Raw genomic sequence first — 10,736 nt, 5'->3', positions numbered from 1 at the left:
TTTATATAGGGTCTATTGTTATTTTCAGGCATTTGACTAAGTATTTTACAAATATCTTGTTTGATTACTACCCCATGGTTATTATTCCCATAATAATAGGGAACAGAGGTTAAATGATTAGCACCTAGTTACATAGCTAATTAAGTTTCTAAGGCCTTCCTGATAACAATCCCAGTATTTTATCCACTGAAGCATCTAATGATTAAATAAAGAGTGTCATTCTGAGCCTATCATCTTCTCTGAGCAGGAAACATGATAGCACCTCTTGGTGTTTAACCAGAACTTGGATCCCTCAAAGATTCTGGAATTCTCTAGCCTTGTAATGTTTATTTTCTAATGTTATTGCTTATCACAAAACAATAATTAGGGAAAGAAACACTAGACAAAAGAAGTAATTAGAGAATTAGATTTTAATTTCAGGCAAGCAAGGTGTTCTGTGCTCTTTTTATTTATCTGTCTTAGATATTGTGAGGAAGGGAGATGGACGAGAGATCATCTCCTTCCTCCTTCCCTCACTAAAAGCTTGAAGGAGTTATGACAGAATTCCAACAGATTTGAAAAAGGGGTAAAGAGTATTAAATCAATCCTCTATCTCCCTGTCCAATGAACTTTGACAGAGTTCCTAGCTTCAGGGACACAAATGAACCATTCAAGGGCCTCTGGATATATGTACTTTTAGGCTGGGATCTCTCCAACAGAAGGGGCCTGGGTGCATACTCAAATCCATGGGAAGAAAATAATAAATACTAGATAGTAGTATAGCAGCAAATACTAGAGCTTTATTTTTATCTTTAACATATATATATGATTTAGACTCAAATTTGCACATCTCACTAGATTCATTATTTGTTTTCTTATTACTTTTAATCTTGTGAGGATGCCTGCCAATAGAATTTAGGGCTTTAAAAACAGCAAAATGTTGTTTTCAACAACAATTCCTCATCATTCTAGTCAATAGAAGGATCATAAATCTGGGACTTGAAGGAAGCTTTGAGATCATATCCAACACATTTATTTTACAGAAGAGTAATGTGAGACCCAGTGATGTCTCAAGTAGAATCTTCTAACTGGTATGGGACTTAAACTTGGCTCCTGGGATTCCAGGAAACTTCTCACTGATTCCCACAATAAGAGCAATTACAATAAAAATCAGAACAGTATTATTTAACATAGAAGGATCTCTGTTTAACAGGTAACTATACTTTCTTGTACAATCCTCTTTTTCAGTTCTTCTCCCAGTAAGGAAGTATCCATTTTGTGGATATTTATAAAGTTAAGAATTTTGGAGGAAAAAAAGGTCTGCTTCTTTGCTTTTCTCATTCCAGATCATCAGATTATATCCCTTTGTTACCATGATTTACAAAAAAATTTACTGGTATTAATGGAGAACAGGAATATTACAATTAAAATTCACAGATCATTTTAGACAATCATTTCAATTTCCTCTACCAAAAAACCATTTATTATAACTGTCAATAAGTAGCAAAATTGATTGGTCAGAACTTCGTTTCCTTTTATTTCTTTTTCCTCCTTTTAATAGAGGTAGTAATGAATAGGGAAATGTCTTAAAAAAACAGGAAACAGAAAAGGGCAGGCAGTGAAGTCAAATGCCTAAATAATTCAAACTAAATAATCAGCCTATAGTTGAACTGGAATACAATGGATAGTTCTTTAAAAATATTATATAACTAAATAACATGAAATGAAGGCAGGAAGTCCAGGGCACCTAAAACAAAACTTGAAAATTATTCCTTGTTTAAATATAATATCTTAATGCAAAATAGTATAATGAATCTAATAATACCTTTCTTGTAGAATGATAAAAGAAATACCAGAAGTCAGAAGAAGCTTTGTTGTTCAGTTATGTCCTGATGTTCATAACCCCATTTGGGGCCTTCTTGGGCAAAGACATTTAGAATGATTTGTCCTTTTTTTTCCTCCTGTTCACTTTACAGAAGAAAAGTGAGCTAAGTGACTTCTCTATGGTCAAATAGCTAGTAACTGCCTGAAACAGATTTGAACTCGGGTCTTCCTGACTCTAAACCTAGTGCTCTATCTGCTATACCACCTAGCTACTCATGGAGGGGGTTATAGATTAATGTTGTCTTGGGCTACAATTTAGTTAGGCTCTGGTGGCAGATTTTTTGGGGACTGTCACTGAAAAATCATGTTCCTTCTCCACTGGCTCCAAGTGAAATATGAAGTGGGTCAAATTACAAGTTGAATTATTGATTAACTTGAATAAAGCATGTGAAACAAACACCTTTGGGAGCTGATACTTCTTACCTTTTCATTCTCAGGAGAAAGAGTAGATGTTCATTGACTAGAGGAAAACAAAGGCTAGATGTCCCAGAATGCTGTAAGCCAAAGCTGTTTGAATGTGTATCCTGACTGATGTTTTGCTTTTATTTTGTGCTACTCCAGTGAGACCTAAATCTCATCTATGATTTTACCTATTTTTGAAATAAATATAATTTTTAGGGGCGGCTAGGTGGCATAGTGGATAGAGCACCGCCTTGGAATCAGGAGTACCTGGGTTCAAATCTGGCCTCAGACACTTAATAATGATTACCTAGCTGTGTGGCCTTGGGCAAGCCACTTAACCCCATTTTTCCTTACAAAAACCTTTAAAAAATTGTTTGAAATAAATATAATTTTTAAAAATTGTCTTGTTAGCAAGTAAGGCAAATGTTTAGGTTCATGTAGGCTCATATGTCAAGACCTATAAAATGTCTTGAACCTTAGAGATAATCTGATCCAACTTTCTCATTTTAAAGATGAGAACATGGGACTCAGGTAAGTCAACTGCTTTCCCTAAGGTCACAGTGTCAGGTAAATGTCAGAAGTGGGACCCAACAGGGCAAGTATAATGATTCCATTTTATAAAATGCAGGATTACAGATCTAGAGTTGGAAGGGCTCCTCACTGTTGGGAGTTGTTCATTTTTGTCAGATTTTTTTGTGATCTGTGTATCATACAATGCTGATAGCATTCATAGGGTTTTCTTAGCTAGGATACTAGTCATCAATTTTTTTCCTCCAGTGGATTAAGACAAATAGAAGTAAGATGACTTGCCAAGGGTCACACAACTAGTAAATGAATGAAGCCAGATTTGGACTCAGGACTTCCTGTTTGCAAAACCAGTACTCTATTCATTGAAACATATAACTGATCACAGAAAAGACACTAGATGCTATGCAATTGAATGACATCACTTTTACAGACTAGGAAATTGAGACCTAGAGAAGTCTAATGATTTTTTTTAGGTTTATGCAAGGCAAATGGGGTTAAGTGGCTTGCCCAAGGCCACACAGCTAGGTGATTATTAAGTGTCTGAGACCGGATTTAAACCCAGGTACTCCTGACTCCAGGGCCGGTGCTCTATCCACTATGCCACCTAGCTGCCCCTAATGATTTTCTTAAAGTCATTTAGTAGTAACTATCAGATGAAAGGTAAGAATTTTATGATTAGTAGTGAAAGTATTATTAGTCTCTTTTAGAGATGAGGAAACTGAGTCACAGAGAGATTAAATGTCTTGTTTATGGTCAGGTAGGTAGCAAACATCTGAAATAAGTTTTGAAACCAAGTCCAAAATTCTATCCACTATCCTATCATGATTATCAAATTCCCTAGAGAAAACATGATTGGAGGTAATAACCAAATCTACTATTATTATTGATAAGCATACGGGATCAAATAGAATCCATTTCTCCTCACTCAATAGAGAGTTAATGCTTTCATACCACTATTAGACAAATCTTATCTACTTAGATCTGTATATGTTTTGAATTCAAAGATACTACTTTCTCCTAATTTAGAAGTATGACTATAAAGATGACCACAAAATGACAGAATGTAGGAGTTGAAATAAACCACCTTAAAGTCATCTTACCCAAATGACTGAAAGGAATCCCTTCTAATAAAATCTTAACCTATTTCAGAGATAGATGACCATCAGATACTCTATATCATATAGAGGAACAATTCATCTCTTAGATTCAGACAATATACTCTAGTTACAGTTTCTATTGGTGAATAGTACTAAAATGATAATTACTATAATAGCACCATATAATTTTTAAAATTCTTTAATGAATATTATTTCATTTAATTTTCCAAATAATGCTTTAAATGAGGTGAAACAGGCATTTATTATTCAAATTTTTGTGAACTAACAGAAAAATTAAGGTATTTGTCCAAAGGCACACAGTTAACCAAAGAATTAAGACTAACTTCTCCTTTAAGATATTTACTCCCTTTTATTCAATGGTTTAATTAGACTAACAAGCATTTAAATAACACTTGTTAGATGCTCTGTAAACTAGAAAAGCTTATACATGCCCTTTTCCCACAGAACTTACACTTTAGCAGAGGAGTATGCTTCTTAGATAAGTGATTAATATTCACAATAATGCATGAAAACTACATGAGGAAGGATAAAATTAAAGGGCCAAATGGACCTATATTGTAGAAGTCAACATGGTAAAATGGAAAAAAAAATATGATTGGAAGTCAGAGGACCCAGTTCAGAATCAATCTTTGAGCAATTCCCTTTGTTTTCTTGAACACATTCTTTAGTTTTTCTTTATCTCAGTTTCCCCATTTGCAAAACAAAATAGATTAAGTAGTTCATGAGGTCCCTAACAGCTCCAGAATTATGATAGCAAACCCTCTAATAGCAGTAAGCAAAATAAAATGTCTTCAGTTAGGATCAATGAAGAATAGACAGATCTAGAGCCAGAAAGAACCTCTGAGACCTTCTAATTCATTCACTTTATTTTGCAGAGGAGGAAATACAGAAGCACAAGGAGGTTAACGATTTGTCCAAAGTCAAATATGAAGTAACTCAGAGGTGGAATTTGAACCCTCTAATTCCAAAGATACTCCCTGTTTAGATATAATACATATCCATAGAGATCAAATACATTAATAAGGAAAAATTCCTCGATTTGGAGGAAAGCAAAACTTCTAATCATATCCCACCTTTGACATAGTTATATGATCAGTGGAAAGTTAGTTTTCTTTTTTCAAGCTTCACCACTCCAATCTGGGTAATAGAGATGATGATGGCAATGATGACTACATCTTCTGTATCATAGAACAGGAGTTCTTAGTCTGTTTTTAAGACATGGATACTGCTGAAATCAATGGAGCCCTTTTTAGAGTATTGCTTGTAAATGATTAAAACACAAAGTGAATCAATTATTTTGAAATACACTTATCGAAGCTTTAAAAAATGCTTGCAATTCACAGATTAAGAACCTCTGCTACAGTATTTAACTCATAGGGTCACTGGGAAGATCAAATAAGATTACATCTTCAAAGATCTTGGTAAATATTTAAGGGGAGGGAAATAGTTTTTTTTCTGAGGACTGAAGAGACAGCAAAGTGGGGTGAAAAGAGGTATATGGTCAGGAGACCTGCTTCTAAGTTCTTCCAGATGTTTACAGCATGTATAGCCTTGACAAGTACCATCTCATTTGATCTTTATAACAACCATGAGATCCCCATTTATAGATGTAGAACATGTAGCAGACTGAAGTTAAATAACTTGCCAATGTTGCAAGCAAGTTGTCTATGACCAGATTAGAATTCGGGTCTTCCTATTTCTAGATAAAGTGCTCTATTCACTACATTACCTGGTTACCTCTAGGCAGTATTACTAAGATTGAAAGCTCAGGGGTTTTCTGCTTATACTGTATCTAAATTTCAGTCAAATATCTGACACCAATTCCAACACTATTCCTGTAGACCCTAGACTACTTGCATAACCATTAGCTAGATAGCAATACACTTAAGTAAATATACAATGAGCTAAATGACTAGATTTGTAGACTTATAAAGAGCTAACAGTAAGGTTGGAATCCCACTGCTTTTTACAACAACTTTGTGAGGTAAGTAGTACAAGCATTGTTATCAGGAGGATTTCCAGGGAGGAGCCAAGAAGGTGGCATGGAGCTAGCATGTCCCCAGAATTTTTCCCTACACAATGCTAAATGAAGCCTCTACACAGCCATTAAAAACTACAGACACCACTCAAAAAAGAAAAGATCAGATAAGTTTTCAACCATAGACATCATGGAGATCTTCAATAAAGGTCTGTCTTTCTTTGGAGGAAAAGAGAAAATAAAGAGCAGGAAGGCAGAAGAGCAGGAAAGTCAAGAGGGAAACTTTGAGCCTCAGTGCAGACCACTTTCCAGTAGCTAGACAGCAGCAGAGGTTCCAACTACTTAATAGCAAGCCAGCAGGGAGGGTCATGATCCCAGACAAAGTCTGATCCCTGGGTACACTTGGGAAAAAAGACAGGACAAAGATGGAAACAAAACACTGCATAGGCAGAGCCTGGACATAATGGAGTAAACACATTTCTGAATTGGCAACATCTAGGCCAGCAAAAAACTAAAAGAGTTCCAACCATAGAAATTTACTGCACTTTCTATGAGATAATAAAAATGCCATCTCAGAAGAAGAAAGCAGTGACAAATTACCTACATGGAAAATCTCAAAGATATCTATGAATTGAACTCAAATCCAAAATCTCATAGAAGAGTTTAAAGAAGAATTTTAAAAACCAAAAAGAGAGAAAGAAGAAAAATGGAAAAAAGTAAGGATAACCATATAGGAAAATTATGAAAAATTGACCAAAGAAATCAACTCTTTTAAAAGTAAAGCTAACCTACTGGGAAAAAGAATGCAACTCCTCAAAAAATAAATCAACCAACTGGAAATGGAATACAACTCATCTAAAACTCAAAGTGAACAAATGTAAAGGGAATATGACTCATCAAAAAGCAAAACTAACCAACTGAAAAAGGTACATAAAAGCTAAGAAGAAAATAAAAGCCAAAAAAATAGAATTGGACAAATAGAAAGCAATGATTCTGTGAGACACCAGGATTCCCCAGAGTCAAAAGGCAAAAGATAAAAATAAAATAAAATTGCAGAAGCATGAATTACCTTTTAGGAAAAACAAATGAACTGGAAAATTGAACCAGGAGAAATGCTTTTGAATGATTAGTCTACTAAAAAAACCAAGATCCAAAAAACCCTTGAAAATGTCTTTCAGAGACTTCTGGGTAAGGTGGCAGAGAGAAGCCAGGTACTATCCTAAGGTATCCTGGCTTTCCCTCAGAACTAATATGAATGAAGCTTCTTAACAGAATTCAGATTCACAAAAGGAAATTATGTAACAAATATGCATATTCATGTGGATGAATGCTGAAAAACTTTCACAATATACAATTAAAAAAATAAAATAATCAATTGAAAAACATATTATGTAATTCATCCTAAATCCTTCTGTGTGAACAGCACTTCTACCTGAGTTAATAAAAACCATTGGGAAAAGTCTAAAAAAGTATTATAAGATTTACAGATGAGAAAGCAGTCACAGAGAATAAATATAATTTGTGATTATATAGTATTTGATTAGGTGGCCTGAAAGCAAAACTTAAATTCTTACCATTGTCTTATGAAAGATAGTATGGTAAAGTGAATTGGAATTTATATGAAATCAGAAAGACTAGAATTCAAGTTTAGTCTTAGAGACTTGAGTGCTTCTCTTGTTTCAAATATTTACCAGCCACAGAACTCCTATGTGCTTCACTGTCCTCATAAAATATGAAGATTAGAACAGAGCAGCTAGGTGACACATTGAGTAGAGGGTTGAACATAGAGGAAGAAAGATGAGTTCAAATCCAGACTCAGACACTTACTAGCTGTGTGATCCTGGTCAAATCTCTGAACCCTATTTTCCTCAATCTCCTTATCTAAAACATTGAGCTGGAGAAATGAATGTCAAAATTCTCTAGTATCTTTGTTAAGAAAACTCCAGATGGGTTCAGAAAGAATTAGACACAATGGAAATGACTGAAAAACAACACAATATGATTCTTGAACAACTTGGTGCCACTATGGTTAGAGTGCCAGGCCTGGAGTAAGAAAAGAATCCTATTCCTGATTTCAAATCAGTCCTCAGACACTTAAAAGCTTTGTGACCCCGAGCAAGTCACTTAACTCTGTTTGTCTCAGTTTCCTCATCTATAAAATAAGTTAAAGAAAGAAACAGCAAAACACTCCAGTATCTTTGGCAAGAAAATTCCAAATGGGATCATCAAAAGTCAAGCATGACTGAAACAACTAAACAACAACAAATTGGAACAATGAGCTAGACCTTATATGATGAACTTTAGAAGGGTTAAAAATAGTTTCTTATAAGATCACAGAGTCAGAGTAGGAAGGGATCTTTAAGATCTAATTCCTTAATTTTCCAAATGAGAAGATGAATCCAAGAAAATAAATAAGTTGGTAAAGGTCACATTAATAATTGTTTGCAAGCTACTGGGACATCAAGATCATCACCCTTTTCACTGCAAAATGCTGCCTCCCTAAACCTTGGATTAAAATTAATGTTATAACTGCACAATGGGAGAGATGTTGCTTGATGACAGGTTGTGTGATAAAGAGGTGGAAATTTTAATGAACTGCAAGGTTAGTATGAGTCAATAGTGTGATTGGGTAAACATAAAAACTAATATTTTTCTTTCTCACATATTCTCTCCAGCATTGTAGCAGGCCAGCAGTGAGGATCCCAACCTAAGATTGGGAGACAAAGTTCCAGCTCTAGAAATGCTGGTGCAACAGAACAGACTGGGTTGAGCTTCTCTAACTCAGGGAACAAACTGCTGCATAAGCAACACCATAGGCAAGCAGAAAGCCAGGGCTACCCTAAAGGACAGAAGAAACTATTGCATAGGCAGCACCAACCAATAAGCCAGTAACCAGATCTTGACCCCAGAACAAAAATCTTGGGATTATACTCCCTGTATTCCAGGATCAGAGCTCAACTACCAAAATGAACAAAAAATAAGGAGAGAGCTAACCATATAGGTAACTACCATTCTGAAAGGAATGATAAAAACTCCATCTCAGAAGAGGAAAGAAGTGATACATGTGAAACCTCCAAGGGGTTTATGAAATGGACTAAGATCCAAAAAGATGTCTTGAAGAGATAAAAGAGGACTTTAAAAACCAAAGGAAAAAAGGAAGAAGGAAAATGAAGGAAAAAAATGAGAGTCATGCAGAAGAACTGTGAAAAACTGATTCAAGGAAACAACTTTTTTAAAAGTAAAACTGACGAAATGGAAAAGGAAAACTACTTCATTAAAATCAAAATTGACAAATGGAAAAGGAAAAAGCTCTTTTAAAAGAAAAATTAACTAACTAGAGAATGAAACAAAAAAGCTAACTGAAGAAAAATAAAGCCCTGAAATTTAGAATTGGATAAATGGAAAATAATGATTCTAGGAGACACTAAGATTCCAGTAAACAAAAGCAAAAGACTGAAAAAATATAAAGTGTCTCTTAAGAAAAACAAATGAAATGAAAAATTTATCTAGAAGAGAAAATTTATAAATTTTTGGTCTACATGAAAGCCTTGATCAAAAACGAGCCTGTACAATATCTTTCAGGAAATTTTAATGGAAAACTGCCTGATATCCTAAAACATGAAAAAAATTGTCTTTGAAAGAATCCATAGATCACCTGAAGAAGGAGACCCCAGAATAAAAATTCCAATGACAAATTTCAGGAATGGGAAAGAGGCAATTTAAATACCAATGAACCACAGTCAGGATCACACAGGATTTACTATTTTCAACACTAAATGACTGGAGAGACTGGAAAATAATATTCTGGAGAGCAAAGTACCTTGAATTACAACCAAAAATATGCAAAATTTAGCACCTTCTTTTGGGGGAAAAGATGAATTTTCTTGAAATATAAGACATTCAAATTTTCCTGATAAAAAGACCAGAATTGAACAGAAAATTACATCTTCTAGCACAAGATTCCGAAATGCAATAAAAGGAAATTAGAAATTTAAAAAAAAGAAGTTGGTCAATGATATTCAACTGTATATATCCCAACATGGGAAGACAATACCTGGAATTCTTGAGTTGTATATCTTGAGAATTGTATTTCTCTTAGGACACTTTAGTTCATGACAATAGAATAAAGTTGGAGGGAGTATACTTAGAGGGTGTGATTATAAATGGAAGTGATTTTGCTTTACATGATATTTTAGCTGCAGCTAGAGGAATTGTACTTAGAGGATTGTTTCTTTGTACCTGTATCCTTAGCACTGTGTGTAACTGACATATAGTAGGGGCTTAATAAATATCTTTTGATTATTTGATTACATAACTTCCTCCATGGTGGATAGTTTTATAATCAGTGGCTAATCTGAACAGATGGAAAAAGAAAAATCCCACTTTTACCTGATTGATGTGGAATTTGCGATTCTAAAATTAAAACCAATCTGATAGGACCTAGAATTCTAGAAGATTCCTTTCTTTCACTGGAAATTTCCTTCTAGGGAGTACTGAGTTGACCATTATCTAATTCAGCTGGTCCTGAAGCCATTTATGCCATCTAACAACACTAAGACCTGTCTCTGAAGACTAGTGATCTCAAGATGAAGATTCTCCAGCTGACCTAGGGGAATGGCATCTCTGACTTTAAGTCACTACTCAAACCTAGCACCTTTCTTGAACTTTCCCTTCTTTCCCTACCAAAATACAAACCACTCTTTATTCAAAATGGTTAATATTACAATAAAATATCAGAACTAGTAGAAAACTCAGGGTCAATAAAAATAGAAAGAATTTATGCAACCTAATAACCAAGTATATTTGACATTTTTTAAATTTAAAGATCTCTATTGGAAGGAAATATG

The sequence above is a fragment of the Macrotis lagotis genome, chromosome 3 (genome assembly GCF_037893015.1).
Source record: "Macrotis lagotis isolate mMagLag1 chromosome 3, bilby.v1.9.chrom.fasta, whole genome shotgun sequence".
NCBI classification, from domain to species: domain Eukaryota; kingdom Metazoa; phylum Chordata; class Mammalia; order Peramelemorphia; family Peramelidae; genus Macrotis; species Macrotis lagotis.
This window is presented reverse-complemented; position numbering follows the sequence as displayed.